At 52.7% G+C, this 18,753-nt stretch overlaps 1 long non-coding RNA gene across 2 annotated transcripts; it reads left to right on the top strand.

Moving 5' to 3' along the window:
- The first annotated feature begins 2 nt into the window (after nucleotides 1-2).
- Nucleotides 3-6,089, top strand: LOC116657831. Of its 2 annotated transcripts, none has more exons than XR_004312969.1 (3): nucleotides 3-2,062; nucleotides 2,767-3,001; nucleotides 4,548-6,089. It is a non-coding gene; the product is annotated as an uncharacterized LOC116657831 (long non-coding RNA). The 2 variants fall into 2 exon arrangements; XR_004312968.1 differs by having other exon boundaries at nucleotides 3-3,001; nucleotides 4,548-4,690; nucleotides 4,912-6,089.
- The last annotated feature ends 12,664 nt before the right edge of the window (nucleotides 6,090-18,753 follow it).

The raw sequence follows: 18,753 nt of genomic DNA, 5'->3' as shown, positions 1-18,753 counted from the left end.
CTAGTTGGGGAGTTGCAGGCGCTCAGGCTGGTGATGGGGGTGGGGAAGAGAAACTCTGGAGCCCTGGGGCTACGACTGTGTGACGCCAGTAGGCTGGGAAAGAGGCAGACCTCATCCCTAGTGGTAACGGGAATAATAAGTGACACTGTTCTACACATTTGATGGGTGTTGTCTACATCTTCCCAGTAACTCCCTGGGCCGTTACCCTGTGATAGGGACCGTCAGAGCCAGGGGTACTAACTCATGTACCTGGACCTCATGCTGCAGAGACCGCAGCCCACACGGGGGTCATCTCCCCACTGCCCTCCCTCGTGCATTCTGTCTGGGGGACCCCAGTTCAGCCCAGGGGGTGAATCGTGAGATCAGAGCTGCCTTCACGGGTGTGTGACCCATGTGATTACACAGGGATCTGTGCTCAGAAGACTCCGTGATTGGCTTAAGCTCTGCTGCCCCGGACTACAAGTTCTTAATAATTTTTGAACAAGGGGCTTGACATTCTTACTGTGCACTGGGAACCACGAATTACGAAGGTGGTCTCGCAGGAGGATACAAGCCAATCGTAGGGTCCCGCCCCTTTGCCTGGGATTGGTGGACGTTTACCCATGTTTGACCAATGAGATGCAAGCGTTGTGCGGCGGGGGGGTGGGGGTGGGGATGCTGGGAAAGCCTTTTCTCCGGGAAAGAGGCGGCTCTGAGGAACTGTTCCCCCTGTGCCTGTGCCTTCCTGCTTTGGGTTTTGGCCACTTGGGTACTTCTCTCTGCGTCTGCTGCTAACTCCCTAATCTAGATAATTGTCTTTTGCCTAGAATATTCCGGTCTCCTCACTGGTCTCCCTGCCCCCACACTCACCCCCCGCCTCACCTGCAGCCAGAAGGAGCCTATTAAATCTAAGTCAGTCCATGTCCCTCCTCACTCAGACCCTCCAGGAACTTCCCACCTCACTCTGAGTAGAAGCCCAGGACCTCTTCCCCTATAAGGCCCTGCTCGATCCCTGCCCCACCCCCTCCCCGACCTCCTGCCCTGGTTCTCTCCTCCTCACTCACTCCGTTCCAGCCACCTTGGCCTCAGTGTTCCTCAGACTCACCAGACAACTGTCTCAGGGCCTTTGCACGAGCTGTTCCCTGTGCTGGGATTGTTCTTCCCCAAGGAATCCCCATGGCTCCCTCCCCTAGTCCTTCAGGTCTCTGTTTACGAGTCAGGCAGAGCCAGATTGGGAGCCTGGGCTGGGACCCCGATGACTCAGCGGAGCCCCTACCAGCCACGGTCCTCCTGCTCCAGGATTCTCATTGAGGGAGGCAAGGAAGTGCCAGGTGTTGGCACCTTCACCAGTGTCATCTCCCATTACTGCGGCTGAAATCCTCTCATGGGGACAGTGGCTGGAATTTGCACCCAGGGTTCCAGCTGGGGTATAAGGGGATGGGGGTAGTTGGAGGCTGGACTTTGGCTCCTGTCCCCGAATTTCTGCAGTGGCATTCAGCTCTTCCACCTTCCTGCCCAGAAGTCCTGAGGGGTCCAATCTGTGAGTCAGTCCCCTCCTGGGCGAGCCTTACCCAGCCTTTGCCAGCATGTGGGGAGGGCACTGCCCTGTGCTCCTGCTGTTTCCCTTCCAGCACTTTCCAGGCCCAGGTTCCCAGTGCAAAACTGTCACAGCATCCCCACCATGTGACCCCTCCATGTGACCCCTCCCTGCTGCCCTGGGTTTGGCCTCTAGATCTTTCCAGATCCTTGCTGTTACACCGCTCTCTGTCTAATCGAAGGCAACCCATCCTCCCTCTGGCCCAGCTGAGGGACGTGTGCATCACAGTGCACGAGGGCCAGCGGGTAACCGGGAGCTGCCCCAGTTACCTATCTGTGCTTCGTCAGAGCCCTCCTTGAGCTGTGGGGGTAACAAATGGGGGTGTTTCAGACACCATGACAGGAGGGGATGAGCTGTTCCTGGAACACTACAGGCTGCAGGCTGGAGGAGGACCAGCCCGTGGGGGCCGCACAGATGTGCCACTCTCCTTCCTGGCTTTTGGCCCAAACAGCTCTTAAGAAAGGAACATGGGGATGACCCTGGCAGGTGGGACTTGTTTCCATGGTGTGTGGCTGACATCGGAGGGTGATAGAGCTACAGGCTGCTGGGGACCAGCCCGTCAGGAGAGGGGAGGATGCTCGGGTGCAGGTGACAGGGCTGCCTCTCCATCTATCGTGCCACCTGCTGTCAGGGAGCTGGCGGGAGTCCTGACTGCTGTCGCCTAGTGGGGCATGGGAAGGGCTGCCAAGCCTGTGTCCTAGCAGTGGCCGAGCCAGACCAGGGTCCTGTTTGCAGAGCCTCAGCTGCAAAAAAGGGGCCAGAACCATCTGCCTCCCTCACCCATGAACCTCTCCTCTGTTCCAGTTGAGTCCCCTCAGTATCTGACCCTGTCTAATGGTGGAGGCCCAGAATGTCTGACCCTGCCTGATGGGCACTAAAGGAAATTTAGCCTCCCTCCTCCCAATTAATAGAGGAACAGCATCCCTGTATCCGTCTGGGACTGAGAGTCAATGTGCTGTGCAGTGTTAATTGAACACCTACTATGTGCTGGATACTGTTCATGTGTGCACATCAATTCCCTGATTCCTCCCAGCAGCCCTGCGAGGGGCACTGTGACGACCACCCTCCCGTTGTTGTGGGGATGGAGGAGGCGGAGGAGATGGAGGGGTTCACTCAGGATTACAAGGTTCAGGAGCATTAGAGCAGGGAGTTTGGGCACATGGCGTCTGATACCAGGTTCTCGCTCCCAGTCTCCAGGCTGGCCCACCGTTCCTGGAGTGAGAGACGCTGTCGCTGAGCCCAGGGCCTGTCAGAGATCGGAGCCCCAGGATGATTCCTTCTGGGGAAGGGGCGCTCCTGGTATAGAAAAAATGAAGACATGGCAGAACAGGGTTGTGAAGACCACGGGCTGAAGAAATGAAGCTTCCGTGATGCTGTTCACAGAATGAGAACTACATTGACTAAAAGCAACCACACTAATTCCAGGTGTGCTCAGGCAGGAGGGCGGGGTGGAGGGACAGGTGGAGATGTGGGCTGGGGTTGCTCGTGCGTTGATTTAGTGCATGAGCTTTGTGGCTGGATTTCCGGGGTTCAAATTCCTGGGTGAGTGACTTCACTTTTGGTGCCTCAGTCTCCCCATCTGTAGCATGGGCTCACAGCAGCATGTTCCTCATGGGACGGGTGTGGGGCTTGGTCGAGTGAGCACAGGTAAGGCCTGTGATCAGCACCAGGTCACAGGAACTGCCCAGGAAGCTGTCATGGTTATTTCACTGCACAGCCTGCACTTTCTCTTCAACTCAAAACACAGCCTCATTTGGAGGCAACTCCAAAAGTCTAAGATTCAGGCCTTTTGTGAAGATGAAGTCCAGGCCTGGGATAAGCTCAGGCCATGGGGGCAGATTGCATCCATTTATTTTACAAAGAGATGTGTTTATCTGCACTTTCCACCTGAATACTCCAGGGAAACGTTTGTGCAACGCTGCTCCCAAAATAACCGGTGAATTCATTTGAAGAGCTAATTATGCAGAATCAATGAGATTTACTCAAAAGAGAGGTCCGGTCCAGACCAAGAGGCATGAAGGGGAGAGGATGAACACCACTGGGCTGAATGCAAAGTGGGTGAAGTGTCATGCTGACCACACAGCCCTCTGCCCACGGGTGTCCCCTCCCTCCAACCACCAGGACCTGTAGGATTCAAGCCTGTGCCACCTCTGACACTAGCACTCCTGGAGGGCACCCTTAGGGTTGGATCTGGTAGAGGGCATAGAACACACAGCGCCTGGGCACCTGCACCCCACATCCTGCCCCAGCCCTCACGTCGCCTCCAGTGCCCCACAGTGACTTCAGCAAGAACCGGAAATGAGGAGTTGGATGGGCCTTGGTTCAGATTCCAGCTCTGCCACTTATTGGCTGTGTGGTCCTCGGTATATGCATGAGCACTTGCGGCCTTAGTTTCCTCATCTGCGAAATGGGAATAAATCAAAGCACTTCCCCCCCAGGGCTATTGTGAGGCTGGAAGAAGTCACGTTAAAATGCATAGCTAATCCCTGCCACACCATCACTGCTCAGTGCATGCGGGCTGTTACTGTTATTTCCTCCTTTGTAAAATGGAGAAGGATAATTACTAGGACCATGTTTATCCTGTATATTATATACCTTATATGACCGAGCACAGGGCCTGCACCATTTGAAGGGCTTAGTGAATGGGGGTAGTTCTTCTCCTGGGGGATGGATCAGTCTGAATACCCTGGTACATAAGTGGGTGGAGTTATGCTGCATAACAAACAGCCTCCCAAGCTAAGAGGCCTGAACCATAGAGGCTGATTTCTTGCTCAAACTGCAGGTCCCCAGAGGGGTGTGGGGCTGGGAGCTGTGCTCAGAGTCTCCTCCTTGTGACCCAGAGTGAAGAGGCAGCTGCCCTCTCTGATGTCACCACAGCCTTAGCAGGAAGATGAGCTTGGGGAAGGCGGGGTGTCTCGCCCTGGAGGTTAAGTGTCCCAGCCTGTGGGCGACATGTTCACTGTGCCCACAGCTTATTGGCCAGAATGAATCGCATGGCCCATGGCCGCAGGGGACCAGGAGATGCAGCCCTGCGGGTGCTCGAGGGTGGACACCGTCAGTGACTTCCGGAGGTTCCCTGGAAGACAGACCTCAGTAACTGCCTGCCAGAACATGGTGAGCGGTAGCCGTTGGGGTGGGGATCTGAGTGGAGGTGAAGGGAGGGGTGGCCCCACCTCCTCCTTCATGACTCAGGTTCAGTAACGGATGCCTCAGTGGAGAACAGTGTGGCCTGTAGCTAATTCTCCTCCCTCAGATCTCTGCTCCTGGGTAATCCCTTTAATAGCAGAAAACTAACCTTGTGAGGAGGTAAAAACAGGATTTGTTTGATTCTGCAGGAATCGTGCTTCTGTCTACATTTCAATTCCCAAAGAGAAAGTTTGTTGCAGAAAGGACTTCAGTCTTAATTACAGCCATAAATAAATAGTAGTCTCACTCATAGATGTGTGAGTGTGTGACTCTCACGAGCCTTCCAGGCTCACACAAACCTCCCCATCAGCGCCCCCGGCCCTCAGAGACCCAATTAAATAAACACAGGGTCCGCCTGAGAGCAGACGTGGGACAGGAGCCCCGTGTAGAAGGTGGTTCTTACGACTCTGCACTTAGGAGAGTGAACTCTCGTCTCCACTCTGCACGCTGGGGACGCCAGCTTAGGTGCAGAACATTCTAGTGCAGAGACAGTTCAGCCTGACTCTGATTGCCCGGGTGCTCCTGCCTGGGCCGGACAGGGATCCCACATTTCAGGCCCCCCCATAGAGGTGGAGATGAGGGGGGTTCATCCTGGCCTCTTGAGTCATCCTCTGTATTTGGCTTCCCCTCCACCTGTCGTCACCCATTCCTCATGCCAGGCTCTCTGGGCACAAGGGGCCATTCTCAGGGGCCCACCTTGACGTGGGAGAGGGGCCTGTCCCATTAGGTAGGTCTTAGCGCCTCCACCTGGGGCCTCCGTGACCACCTTGTCAGAGGAAGCCCCTGCCTCCTGTGGAGTCTCTTCCTGTTCTGTCATCCTGTAGTCTTTTCTTCATGGGCTTTATCAAATCTGTGATCCTACTCATGTGATTATTGATCATCTCCTCCCCCATGAAAGCCAGCTCCGTGGGGTCAGGACTATGGCTAGTCCAAGGCTGGGGCTCCAGGACGTCGCACAGTATAGAACATGAGTGTACTTAATACGTTTTCACTAAGTGAGTGAGTGTAGGAATGAATGAATGGATGGATGGATGAAAACTTCCCCTGGGACTGTAAGTAGGTGCAGCTCAAAACTCACCTGTCTCATGTCCTGTCTCTTTCCAAGCTTGCCACGTCTGAGAACTAACAAAGAACTCATTAGTGCTAATAAATATGTATTAGTTCTTTTAAGATGAGACGTGCATATTTTAATGAGGAATGTCTAGAGACTCAGGTGTTTCATCTGGGGAAGTGACCCCAATAATGAGAATGCAAAGTGATGGTGATGAGGAGATGTGGGTATTTAGGGCATGGAGGGCTGGAAGACGCTTCACATCACAGAATTGAGAAGGCCTCCTGGGTGCGGTGTGGGGTGGCGGGGGTGGGGTGCTCCATAGTGGAACCCAGCACAGGGCCAGAGCCAGATCCCAGCTCAGCCTCTGCCCAAATATCTGACTTCCTTGGCCTCAACGTTCCTATCTGTAAATGGGGATCGTAACCCACCCCTGACAGGGGTACCAGGAAAGGAATTCTGTCCTTTGTAAATCACAGTCTTTGCTCACCAGATAGAAGAGATTATGGTAATGAGCAGGAGTGGCTCTACCTGTCACAGATGGAATATTTTTGTCTTCAAGAAACAGAAAACTCTGCTCTTTTTGATGATGGCCATGTTGACAGGTGTGAGATGATGTCTCATTGTGATTTTGATTTGCATTTCCCTGATATTAGTGATGTTGAGCAACTTTTCATGTTCCTATTGGCCATCTGCATTTCCTGTTGTAGAAAAATGTCTGTTCCGTTCTGCCTGTATTTTAAATGGGCTAGTTGGTTGGTTGTTTGCTTTTTAACTGAAGTACAGTTGATTTAAAGTGTTGCCTTGGTTTCTGGTGTACAGCACGGATGGACTTGGAGGGCATTTATTCTAAGTGAAATAAGTCAGAGAGAGACAAATACTGTAAGATAATCACTTACATGTGGAGTCTAAAAAAATACAACAAACTAGTGCATGTAACAGAAAACAAACAGACACACAGACGTAGAGAAGGAACTAGTGGTGACCAGTGGGGAGAGGGAAGGGGGAGGGGCAAGATGGAGGTGGAGGATGAGGAGATACAAACTGTCAGGTATAAGATAAGCTACAAGGACGTATTTTGCAACATGGGGAACATGGCCAATACTTTACAATAACTATAAATGGACTATAACCTTTAAAAATTGTGAATCACTTTTTGTATAGCTGTAACATATAATATTGTACATCAACTACACTTCAATTTTAAAAATATGATACTGTAAAATAAATATGTTAATAAATTTTTAAAATAAAAAATTAATAATTCCTTAACATTATTAAATATTGGGTCAGTATTCAAAAAAAAAATAGAAACAGAAAACTCTCAAACAAGTAGCTAAATGATAACGGCTATTTATCTATTACTTTATAAACCAAGGAATCCAGGGGGTACTCAGGGCAGTTCTGGATTTGGCTAGTTCAGGGGCAGTGTCTCAAGGACCCAGGTTATTTCCAGCTTCCGGCTGTGCTCTCTTCCTTTCTTTGGCTAGATTCTCAGGCTTCCCCACCCCTGCCACTCGCCTTCCCCGATCATTGTAGGAAGGTCCCACGTCTCCAGGTGTCACAGCCTCGTGCAACAGCGCCCAGAAGCAGAAAGAGAAGACAAATGTGCTTCTTCTTATTGCTTCTTTATAAGACTCAAAACGTTTCCCAGGAGCCTCCCCTCTACTCCCCGGCAGATCTTTTCTCATGTTACTTCAGTGAAAATTGCATCCTGGGCTTATTCCTAGACCAGCTGTTGGCAGAAGAAACGGACTGATCATGGCTGGCTGGTGGTTTTCCACCAGGAGCACACCCCCCAACGACATGTTGGAAATGGGGATGTTTTGGCTCGTCTGAGTGACTGGTGACATTGCTGGCATTCTGGAGGGCGGGCTCAGAATGCTGGGTGTCCTACAGTGTGTGGGACAGCCTACACAGAACAGACTGATGGGTCACATGTGTCAACAGCCATCTTTATCGTCTTGGCCTGGAGCCCCTGTCAACTCTATAACCAAGCAAAACACTTTTACAAGATTTAAATGCATGCTGAATATGCTGTTTATGCTGTCTTTTTCATTTTCCACCCCTGTTGTGGGGTGACTCCTGATCTTACTTCTCTCACATCCAGACTTGCTCTCCAGATGTTGGCCAGGATCTAACTATTCATTATGTCTTTTCGTGTGTCTGCGCCTGCTCATTTGCATACTGAAATATGATTTGTTTTATTACAAATTATTTTCCTTTTATTTCTCTTTTATAACCCACTTAGAGCATTATAATGGGTTTTTAAGTACTTGCGATGTGGCAGGTTAATTATTTATGACTTTCATTTCGGGGCAGTAGAAAGGTCATCAAGTACATTTCTTCTTTGGAAAGGTCACTGGGTCTGACAGGATTGAGAACCACTGGCTTGAATCCATCAAGATTCACATCCTGGAGCTGGGAGGGGAGTCTGTGTTCTGAAATGCGTGGCTTCCCGCCACATCAGAGTGGAGTTGAGGTTGCAGGCCAGGAGTGGCTGTTTCTTGGCACCCATGATGGTGAACATATGGCCCAGGCACAGCTCTGTCACAGAAGATGTCTAGGAGGGAGCTCCATGGAGGGGCCTCAGGGTGCCCAGAAGGCCACTGAGGCAGGGCTGGATTTGCTTTCAGCCCTGAGACCCGGCAGTGGAAACCTTGCCCCACCCCCGCCCCCGTTGGCCTGCAGCTCTTGGTCATAGAACTGCATCAGTTTACACCTGGGAGAGAACTTGCTGGTGGACATGAAAGATTGGTTTATCTCTTTGAGCACAACCCTGAGGGCAGGAAAGGTGACGCCAATACCCAGCAGAGATGAACGGTTCTGGAAGAGGCCTCTGGAGGCCATCCTCCCGCATGCATTCGCTCAGCCCACCGGCTAACGTTCACTGAGGCTCTGTTAGGTACCAGGAACTGTGTTCTCGGATATGAAGGTTTGGGAGGCATCAGACCCAAGCCTGCCCTTAGGAGCTTCCCATCAGCAAGAGGGAGGACTTCTGAGAAGATGGATAGTTGGGGGTTCTGTTTAAATGAGATTTAACTAGAGGAAAAGGCTAAGTTTTGATGGTTGCTTTATGACAGGTTAAAAATAAAATAGAATATCAAATGCTTGACTCCCTTAAAATGTTACTGACATCCAAAAAGTATTTCTTGTGCACCTACTGAGTGCGTGCCCTCATAGTGAGCACAAACATTGAGAAAAAGGAACAGGGCCCAGGTAGAAGCAGGTAGAAGTAAGCAGAAGCAGCCTTCTTCCCAGGTCTTCCTACCAGGTTGTTACAAGTTCTTCTTGCAAGGAGCTGCCTGCTCCCCTTGGGCCCCACCCTAACCACACTTGCTGCTGCTAAACTAGGGTCAGATGTCAGCATGTTCCAGGCGCTCAAGCACAAAGCCTTGCCTAGGAGGAAACAGCTTAGGCACCAAAGTGATTGTAAGATCTGGCTGTTTACATTGGCAGACACCTGGGGAGTATGTCTAGGAATAGATTATGAGACTGTTAGACTGAAGGGGACAGCATATCACATTGGATCAAGGGAAAATTTTGATACGGGTACACTTAGCAGGCGTTCTGAATTTAGTGGTTAGCTCACGAAGCTGGAAGTGGCTCTGTTTATTTTATTGGTGACAAACCTTGGTCTCAATGGTGGCCCTCACTTAATGAGGTTGGGATGACAGAATGTGCCTTGTGTCATATAAAGGAAGGAATGCAAAGACTTAGGGATACAGGGATGCTGGAGTGGTTTTATCATGAATGGCATGCACAGCCACGCCCCCTGCCCACTGCATGCCCCCACCATGTCTGGCGGACTCATCGTTCGCTAAGGCGTTAAGGAATCCGACAGTGATGGGGCACCTTGAAAGTCTACGTGTGGCTGTTCTCAGTAGGCTGGTGTAATGGAGATGCCAGAGGGAGGACGCAAAGGGGAGAGGTCTGTAGGGATGAGGACAAGTGACGGCATTTATCCCCCAAACACAAGATGGGCACACTTGCCATATTCTCCAGAAGTGCTGATCAGAATGTCCCAGGAAATCTTTTCTTGGCTTATTTATCACAGTGTCCTTAGAAATGAAATAGATGGGGAGTGAACCAAAATATTATTTGGACTATGTAAGAGAAAAAGATATGGTGGCCAGAAACCACTACAATGGAGAGTCATGAACTCCCGTCTAATATTTTTTTTTTGAGAGATCAGGTAATAAATTGAATTTTGACCCAAGTTCAAAACACAGTGGACCCAGTAGTCCTGCAGATCCACCCTATGCCATTTCCCAAGCTTCTTGGCCACTAGAAAGACTCATGGAGTAAAGTCCACTATGGTAATAATACCCAAGCGAAACCCTTTGGTAATTTCCTTCCTAACGAGGGTAGCATTTTGGGGTGAGTTGCAGAGATTAGTGCCAGCCTCAAAGACTTGGAAGGTGCAGGGTTGGGGAACCCAATCACGCCTCCATGTCATCTGCCTGCTTGGCCTGTGCAGAGGCAGGTGGTCCTTGGAGAGGGACTGTGGATCACTGTAACCCCAACCAGGTGGGGACCCGGTTGCCGCTGCTGTTGCAGATGTCTTATCTTCATTTGAGTGGATCAGCAGACCCCCTGACACCTCCTATGCAGCTGTTGACCTGGCAGATGCTTTAATTTTTCTAGATCAATTTTCAAGGACTGTAAGAAGCAATTGGCGTTTATCACTCAGAGCCAACAGTGCATATTCAGTCTTGCCTCCAATTTATCGCCAGCTTTCCTGCTTTTTGTCACAATATCATCTTCAGAGATTCTTGATCATCTTTTCATTGTGCCAAACATCATGCTGCTGCACTACGTTGTTGGCATTCTGCTGTTTGGACCCAGTGAGCAACAGAACCCAGCACTCCCATGGCTGGCAGCTGCTGGAGACCGGATCTGCATGGATTTATGGCTCTGATTGGTTCTGATGACCTCGGCCAGCACGTGTGAGGGCTGTTCTTGCCCACGCTCACTGTCAGTCTTGGGTCTGACGTGTTGTCTGGCTAATGTTGCAGTCCCTGTCTGTTGCAGGCCCAGAGCACTCACTTCCCCGACCTTATCACTGTCTGAGCTTCCCCTGGCAGCAAGCCTCTTCCCTGCAGTGTCTTCTCCAAGCATCCTGAGGTCAGGGACCTTGTCCCTCTTGGTTTCTGCTGCTTCCCCAGAACATAGACCAGGGCCTGGCACAGAGAAGGTGCCCAACAAAGATTCCATTCAGAGCTGCATTTAACCCCAACCACCTCTTCTGGTGTGTTGCGTTATCCCCAATGCCAGGTGAGGAAACTGGGGCTAAGTAACCTGCCTGATGTCACAAAGCAATTGGGCCCAGTGAAGCACAGCTGGGCTTCAAAGCCAGCTCTCATACTGTGCTCTTGCTACAACCCTGAGCATCCCCCTTTTCCTGTCTTATCTTCCAGAGGCCTTTCTGAGGCCAGATTGCCCCCAGTTCACGGAGAGCCAGCCCTGCCCCAGACAACACAGGAGTTTGCCCAAGACAGAAGTCCACTGTCCTTTTCATTTTGATAATTGAACGAAGGCTGTAAATCCAGCAATATGTGTGTGGTCAGCTGTCCTGTTTTTTTCCCTAAGAAGCAGATTTATAGGCATCCACACTCAGGGATGATTATTCCCCAATAGCTTATAGTATCAAGGCTCCTTTATTTCCCCCCAATAAATCTAATTTATATGGACTGGCAGATTAAGCAGTGCATTTCCTGGCGTAGGAAGGCCAGTGAATCATTCACAGTGCTTTCAGAAACTTGAGATTAAGGTTTTGCATAATGCAAATCAGGAAGAGAAGATATTTGCTCTGCCCCACTGTGGATGCAATTAGAGCAATGAACACCTGGAGAAATTCATTTTCCGGGGACAGAGAAAGGTCTGCTTGGTATGCAAAAGAGCAGAGTTATTTGCAACACAGGAGCCTGGAAGTTGGTTAGCAAAGCACCCAGTGACTGTTTGATTTGCAGCTTTAAAGAATTTAAGGGTGAATAAAACATTGAATAAATTTTCAAAGAACCGTTGTCAGACAGCATAAGATCTGAGCATTTGAGGGAGGACAAAAAGGAAGTCTGCACCTGCGATATCCTAGCTCCAGGCCCTGGGAAAACTGCATTTGGTTTTGAATCCTTTCTGCCACCTGGAATTTTCTCCCACCAACTTCATGTCTATCCTAATCCCATCAGTCCCAACTCAAGTCCCCTCTTCCAGGAAGTCCTCTCTGCTTACCCCCAGCTCCTTTGCCTGACCTCCAGTTCACTCATTCATTCGGCAGGTTTTTAATGACCATCTACCATGGGCCAGGCACTCACTGTTCTAAGAGCGTGGGATAGATGAGCCAATAAAATAGGCAAAAATCCCTGCCCTCTTAGAGGTGATATTCTCACAGGGAGTGAGAGACAATAAACAAAATAGAGAAGTTACAGTTGTATTAGAAGATGCTAAGTGCTATGGAGAAAAGAAAGCCGAAGTGAGGGTGGGAGGACGGGAAATGCCGGGAGTCGGGGATGCTTGCAGTTTTAGACAAGGTAGTGGGAGAGGGCCTGAGATGGTGACAGTTACGCAGACACCTGCAGGAGGTGAGACGTGAGGCTGTCTGGGGAAGAGTGTTCCTGGGCAGTCCTGAGGCAGGAGTGAGTGATGGGGAGGGAGAACGGTAGGTGATGAGTTCGGACAAAGAGCAAGGCCGAGGTCATATAAAGCCCTTCATCCATCCATTCATTCACTTAATCTATTCGTTCATCCAGCACATACTTTTGTAGCCTTTGTGCCAGGACTTGCTGTTCCAGACCCAGGAAATCCACTGGTAGACATGACAGGCAAGGTCCCTGCTCTCCAGGGGCTCATTCTCATGGGAAAATAGAGAATAAGCAAAGAAACAAGGTAATTTCAGAGAGTGTGAAGGAGAGGGACAAGCTAGAGAAGGTAGACAGGGAAAGCCCATCTCCATCGGTTTCTGGGAGAGCTCGGACCTGAGAGCACACGCCAGTGACCGCGTCCTCTGGGCCAGGCTGTGCCAGGAGCTCCCGACGCCATCACGTTAATCCTCCAGTTCCTTTGAGTGGGACTGTCGTCATCCTCACCTGCAGATTAGGGGGCCCCCATAGCACTTGTTGGATGAATGAATGATGGAATGAATGAATGCATGCACAGTGGGGTGACCGCCCTTCTCGGCTGTCCCAGGTCTTGTGAGGGCACAAAGGAGGGGCTTGTGATGTGCCGGGGTGGGAGTCCCTCCCTGAGGGGCTGTTTCTGGTCCAGCAGCAATGCCTGCTCTGCTCATCACTATGTGGGGGGCCTGGGGGTCTCTTTAAAGTGGGAGGCCCGGCTCACACTCACAGGCCCTGGCCGTCCAGCTCACTGGCTGTTCCCATCCTGTGGCCTCAGGAGGTGGGGCTGGGGTGGGGGAGGGGGAGAGGGAGAGGGAGAGGGAGAGGGAGAAGACAGATGCAATGTTTCTGGCTGGAGGATGGACAGGGCTCAGGGGACTGAGGCCGCGGGAGGGAGAAGCACCGAGCAGAGGCCGTTTGTCCAGGGGCCACTCCAGGCACCTGGCGTGGACGTGGCCTCGGGTCCTCACTGCCCGGCCAGGCTGGCTTGGTGGACATCTGCCTGGCTGTCTCCCCCATTTTCATGTGAAAGGCAGGCGGGACATGACACGGGGACTGGGACCACCATCTGCTCCTGAAGCACACTGTGCTGAGAGCCCCCTGTCCCCCCACGATGGCAGGGAGGGGATGGGAAGCCAACAGAAGGTGCTTTCAGGGCTGCTTACGCCCAGGATGGCTCTGAGGGGCAGGGTCTCTCAGGGCCACTGTCACCAGCTGTGCCCACTGGTTCTGGGCTCAGCCCAGCTCAGATGTCCCCTCCCCGCTCAAGCCAGGCTGTGCCCATGCAGTGGGCACTCAGCCCTTCTCAGCAGGCACCACGTAGCCAGGATCTGAACCAGCTCCCTCTGGGTCCAGGGTCTGCCCACCAGGCCATTCTGCCTCAATCACCTGGCGGCCAGAGTTGGGGACAGTCCCCAGGATGCACCTGCTGGGTGACCAGGAAGCTGCCCCCCTGCAAGGTTCTCCCCAGCACTGACCTGGCCCGGACACCAGGACACTCCAGCCACGGGCGGCCCAGGTCAAGGGCACAGGGTGGAGCTCTCCCAGGGAGTGAGCAGGAGGGGACGGTCCTGTCCTCTGCCAGTGCCACTGCAGACCCACATCTCTAGGAAGGAAGGGTCTGCTGTCCCTCCTTCTGCAGGGACTCAGCACTGGGGCGGTCTCTCCACTGGCTTCAGAAGCCCCTGGGGTCAGGAAGCCCTGACCCTCTGCCTCACTGCGGACGCCTCTCTGAGCCTGAGCTGGTCTGACAGCCCTGATCTCAGAGTGATCGCTTTTCCCTGTTTCAGCAGCACCATGGCCTGTGCTCCCGGCTGGAGGGGCTGTAGGCCTTGGGGGAGGAGGCAGGCTGCGGGGAGCACGTTTGCCCACATGGGGCAGAACCCACGGGAAGAGCTGCAGGGGTCTGACTGGGGACTGGGCAGGAGGGTCACCTGGACACACGCTCTCGGCCTTCAGACGTGGCAGAGGAGGGGACCGATCTCGCTGGGCCCCAGCAGGGCAGCCCATGCGGTTCCGACATGCAGGGAGGTGAATGGAAAGGCCAGCCCGGCCCCTCCCTGCACAGCTGTCTTCATCTTCCTCCCTCCACACCGGCCTGAGCTCACTCAGAGGGAGTGCACAGGTCTTCTGTTTGTAATTAAAAAGTAATTTAATTATCTGCTGAAAATGAGGCTCCAGAATTAATACTGAAATGAGTTCTAGTGTGCTCTACGACGTCTTTCCTCCCTGCTTGTTAGAAAACGGGGAGCAAGGAGGGAGAGGAGGCCCCAAGGGGAAGCATGAGGGTCCTCAGTTCCTTCCTTGGCAGCTGCCACAGCCTCCCCAGAGCTGGAGAGGGGGGTGACCCAGCCCAGGACAACCCCGGCGGGAGGGAGGGCGCAGGCAGAGGGAGGGGACCCCCTGGGGGCTGTGGCCTCAGCAGCATGGGACCCAGGACCTGCAAGTTACTGTGTCTGGGCCTCCAGGCATTTGTCAATCACAGCGAGGAAACTGCCACTCCTATTAATTACTTATAATAAAGATTGAAAGGTAAGAAGGCCAGCTTTGGGGGCCAAGATGGTGGCGGAGCAGAACCTCAGGTCTTGACTCCCCTGGGGTCCTCTTCTTCCCGTGCCACTGCCGGCCCACCTGCCTCCTACAGGAGCCTCGGGGATGCTCCCCTGGCCCTGGGAGGACGGGCTCCTGGAGCAGAGGGTCACAGAGGTCTTGCAGGAAGCCCGGGCAGTTCAAGGCTCCCATCGACCTGTACTCTGATCAATACTCTTGTCAGCTGAGGCTTCCCGGCAGAAGACTGGTTCCCAGAACTGGGCACTTAGACAAGGGCTGTGATAGGCAGGGACACTGGGGACCTGGCTTCCTGGATGCCCTGGCAGGTGGGTGGACACAGGCCTCTGAAAGTGGCCCTGACAAGGGCCTCATCAGTCACAACCGGAGGGTCCCGGGATCTGCAGGCCAATGAAGGCAGACCACAGGGCCCGCGGCCGAGCGGGTCCTTCCCCGGTGGGTCCCCGCTGGGTAGGGCCGCTTAGTTAAGATGCTGTCCATCCTGATTTACCTGTCGTCAGAGTGTCGAACACCCTCCACCCCTCGCACAGCCCTGGACTGGGTTTGCCCGGGGCTGCCCGTCTGTGACCCCTGCGGTGGGCTCTCAGTTAACATGATTGAGTTGGCGGTGAGGCCTGTCAGGTGCATCACGGGCCCTAACAGCTGCCGGGGTGCCTTTTCCAGGGCCTCCGAGGAATTTCCGTCTCCTTGTCCTTTCCTCCTCACTCCCCCCCACCCCCAATCAGGCACAACTGACAGTTGAGCCCCCAGAGGTCAGGGATTAAGGAGCCTGGGCAGACACAGGCCTGGGCTGAGGAATTACCTCGCAGCTGTTGGGCCCCGGGCTGGGGCTGGGGAGGGGTGGGGTCGTCCCAGCCCCCAGTCTTGGGGCGGCAGCGGTGGCGGGAGTTGGGGAGGGAGTGTGGCCTGCAGACCCCTCGCTGGGACCTGCTACCCAGAGGCCATGTGTGTTCACCACTGGGCTGGTGGGGACGCAGGGAAGAAACAGAGCCTGTCGCCACCCCCAGTGACATTCCAGTCCCACGGGTATTTGCACAAGTCAGGCTGTGGGTTGAATGCAGGTCCCTGTAGCTGGGTGACCACCCTGCCTCTGCCCCGGCCTCCACCCACCCGGGGCCCTGCTCGGGGCTGGTGCAATTCCGGGGGCTGTCAAGTGACAACGTGTGAAGGGGGCAGGTATCTACCTGGCTTCAGTCCCTTGCTCCTTGGCTCTCACAGCCCACCAGTGACTCCCCTTTTCTCGCACATTCCACATTCTGTCCAACAGTAAGTCATGCGGCCCCCCTTCTGAATATGCCCCGACTTCATTCTCTTCACGCCTCCCTCACTGCTGCCGCCTGCGTCCGCGCCACTGTATCTCCCTCTAAATATTACTGTCATTGAGCCCTTAATATGGACCAGGGGTTGCATCTCGCTCTCACCTCGTAACAGACCAAGGGCAGAGGCAGCCTCTGCTGCTCCCTGTGCACCGGGGCTCCTGGCAGGAGAGAAGGACCAGGACGCCCGGTTGTTTCTAAGCGCCCGCTGGGTACCGGGCAGTTAATACTCGGCGACTCCCTCCCCACTGCAGGGTCGATGTTTCCATCACCCCCATTTCACAGACCAGCACCCTGAGGCTTGGAGGGGGTGGCAGCCTGCCCCGGGTCACACGGCTAGTGAGAGGCAGAGGGAGGCCACACACTCAGGTGTGTTCGGGGCTAAATGCTGGCTCTGCCCACATCTCCACCCAGCATTTCCTCCAGGTGTGAGTGGGACAAAGATCCCGCAAGGCCAGGCTTGTCCCCAAGGGGCTGTTGGCTCAGAGAAGGTTGTGGTGAGACTGTGAGGGCCCTCCACCCTCATAACTCCAGGTAGTGATGAGAATGAAGGGCCCTCCCTGCACTGCCCCCACCCTAACCCCATTCCTCAAGTCGCTGATGGAGTTTCAGTACCTCAAGGGATATTGGTGGGGAAGGGCCAGGGACCTTCATCTCTTATCATTTGCCTCTCCTCACCTCCACTGCTCCCCTCTAAATCTCTGACTGTTGGAATTAGTGTTACACATTCTTGCAATAGGCCAGGTGTTTCTATTTCTTGGTCTTTGGGTTGCAAGTGGCAGAACCCAAATCAGGCTGGAATAAAACAAAACTAAGAACAAAGAAACAAAGAAATGCCTGGCTCACTTTAATTTTTATTGACATGATGGCTTCAGGCATGGCTCCATCCAGGAGCTTCAGCAATGTCATTAAGATGCCATCTCTCTCCATCTGTCAGCCCTGCTTTCCTCTGTGTTGGTGGCATTCTCATATAGGCTCTTCCAGGTAAGGAGGATGGGGGAGGGGAGGGAGGGGAAGGTTTGGGCAAGAGAAACAGGGGCTTCCCTTCAGCCACATGGACCCAGGGTCGGAACAGACGTCAGGGGAGATGCTGGGTTGGCATCTGGAGCTTAGCACCTAGAGCCATAAGAAATGTCTGAGCTGGAGGCAGATGTCTAGGCGTGCATGGGCTGATCTGTTTCCTTCAATGTCACCTCCTCAGGGACACCTGCCATAACCCTCTTGTCCTCACTGGGTGCCCCTGTTTTCCCCGGTGATCCGTAGAGGATCACACTGTTTATCGTCTTCATCACAGCAGTGTCGCTATAATATTATCTTACTTGGTTATTCGTGCACTTGGGTTTTGTCCATCTCTTCCATCAGACTATAATTCCATGAGGACAGCCACCTTGACTGCCGTGTTAATTTGGTGACTCACAAGTGTGCCGCACAGCCCCAGGCACATAGTAGGTGCTCCGTAGATATGACCTGAATACACAAGGGAATAGTAAATACACACCTCCGTGTCAACATACACACTCATGCTTCACCCCATCTGTTCGTACACACATACACATCTCTAACATTCATGGCCCATAGTCATTCACTCATTCAGCAGTATATGTGGAGTGGGTGCTTCAAAACTGATGCACAAACTGACGACGTAACTCTGTTAACACAGGCATCCACACAATACACATAGGGCCCTAAACACTCAGGCACAGTATGGAAGAGACTGTTCCTCCAACCTAGTTGTCCCTTCCTTCCTTAGAGAAGAAAGAATTTAGCTGGCACATAGCTGCCCAAAATCATGACTACATTTCTCAGCTTCCCTTACAGTTGGTTGTGACTATGTAATTATGTCATTGCTAGTGGAATGAGAGCAGAAGTACCAAGTATAATTTCCAGAAAGTGTCTTAACGGAAGAGGAACATATATTTTTGTACCTTCTTCCTCATTGCTGACTTAGAATGTGGATGTGATGGCTGGAACTCAAGCAGCCATTTTGGAGCATAAGATGGAAGCCATGTGTTGTGGTTGACAGCATAATAATACAGAAGGAGCCTGAATCCTTGACCAGGGGGAACCTCTCCCATCAGCCCTGGCTGCTTCTGGGCTTTTGTTACCAGAGAGGGAAATAATCTTGTGTTCCACCTAAGGCACTTTTAAAATGGGCTTATTGTTACTTGCAGTTGAATCTACTGCTGATTTACACACACACACACACACACACACACACACACACACACACACACACACTTTCTAGTCTCTTTTCCTCTCTGGGCGAATCATTGGGAGGACCCATTCTGTCCAATGACATTACCCGGATCCCTGGAGGAGGCTGCATCCTGACCCTACTCTCTACCAGTGCCCACTCCCAAGTCCCACTGACAACCATGCACCCGGAACAAGATATTCATCTAGGCTCTCCCTCCTCTGGGCAAAAAGCGTCATCATCTCCCGGTG

Source organism: Camelus ferus, chromosome 19 (assembly GCF_009834535.1).
Source record: "Camelus ferus isolate YT-003-E chromosome 19, BCGSAC_Cfer_1.0, whole genome shotgun sequence".
NCBI classification, from domain to species: domain Eukaryota; kingdom Metazoa; phylum Chordata; class Mammalia; order Artiodactyla; family Camelidae; genus Camelus; species Camelus ferus.
This window is presented reverse-complemented; position numbering and strand designations above follow the sequence as displayed.